Source organism: Nicotiana sylvestris, chromosome 11 (genome assembly GCF_000393655.2).
Source record: "Nicotiana sylvestris chromosome 11, ASM39365v2, whole genome shotgun sequence".
NCBI classification, from domain to species: domain Eukaryota; kingdom Viridiplantae; phylum Streptophyta; class Magnoliopsida; order Solanales; family Solanaceae; genus Nicotiana; species Nicotiana sylvestris.
This window is the reverse complement of record NC_091067.1, coordinates 17,845,493-17,847,190: the sequence shown is the minus strand read 5'-3', so window position 1 is coordinate 17,847,190 and position 1,698 is coordinate 17,845,493.

Here is a 1,698-nt window from a genome sequence, read left to right as displayed (position 1 = left end):
ACATTACACATACTTTTCTTTATAAATATGACTATATATTTGATGCCACAAGCTAACATAAATAAAGCTTAAAAGTCTAAACAATTCAATAATTTTATTACGTGTATTTCATGTGCGCATCATGCCAATCAATATAAAATGTATATAATAATAAATTAATTAAAAATAATAATAATTGATATTAAAAAAGCAATATCTATTTAAATAATTAAAATGAATATTTACTATATATTGATTTTGAATATTCTGAAAGCATAAAACAACCCATCAAGTTCTAGAATAAAACCTAACAAATAATGAAGTATTTAAGGTACCTAACAACCTAAAAAATTATGGAGTAATTTATATAAAGTTAATCATTGCACAGAGTTGAACTTGGCCAATACTCTTTACAAAAATAAATTATTCCTTCAACAAATAAATTAATATAAATCAGTTATATTAAAATTTAAAATTCATCTAATATTTAAAACTTTATATTCAACTAATTAAGTTTTACCATAATTTTAATGAAATGTGATTTGAGGATCTACATTTGCTCTAATATTTTTTGATATACGGGTATAATATATCTAATCAATATCTATATACATATCTACTATATTATAAAGGCACAAAATCTAATACAGAAATACTTATGATCTTCTCACCCTTCATAAATGCTTTTTATGTCGGATAAATTATAATTATAATTAATAATTAATTTATGGCATTAACTAAAACTTTAAGATTTTGAGGACTTTTAGAGGGCAAAGCTTTTTCCTTCATTGAGTTAGTTAAATAAAATCAGCAATCATCTCAGCTTCATAGTTTTATAATGTGTATTATGTATGATTTTTAAAAATCAATTTTGTATTCCTCGAGTCAAGGTACACGCGCAATGCGCGTATCCTAAGACTAGTTATATTAAAAGCACGAAGGCCCTTAGCGAAATGTCGTTCGTCATTTTTACCCCTTAAAAATCGATTTTATATTAAACAAAATCGTCATTTTAAGTTTTTCCCTAATATTTAGGAGCTTTAAAAAAACTAAAATTGTACAGTAAATCCTTCCTTATTAGAAGTATGTAAAAAAATCCCAATATTAAATAGATTGTATAAATCCTTCCTTATTTAAATGATGTAACACAAAAGAAAATTATTAATTAAAAATAAAAAGCAACATTGGAAAAATTATTAAAATAGGAAACTTTTGTTACTTAAGACTACTTTTACGTTTAGAAGCCTTTAGTATTTGTCAAATAAATATAACGATTGATTCTAAAAATTAATATTGCAGGGAAGGTAGCCACAACTGTTCCAGGCAGGGCGGATTTCGGGGCGCAAGGGTCGTATTTCTTCAAAGGAATTTCTTTACGAAATTGGTTTCAATTTGAGTAAAAGTAGATTGCAAATTTTATATGAAGAAGGCAACATCACGGTGTTCCTTCATAAATTATTTTGTGGAAGACAAAGACAAGTTTGCAATAGACTGATGAAATATATTGTTCGCTCGAATTAGTGTCTTTCAAAAGAATAATATTCGGAAAAATTTCATTCCTTATATTCTACCTTCCTTGCATTAGCTAAATCACCCAAAAAAAATTATGCTAGAGATCAAGTAGTATGCTTATGAGTTAAAAGTTTATCATCCCAATAGTTGTGGTGTTTGTATACTATATAGCAAAATATTCTAAATTAGTAAGAATAATAGTTTATC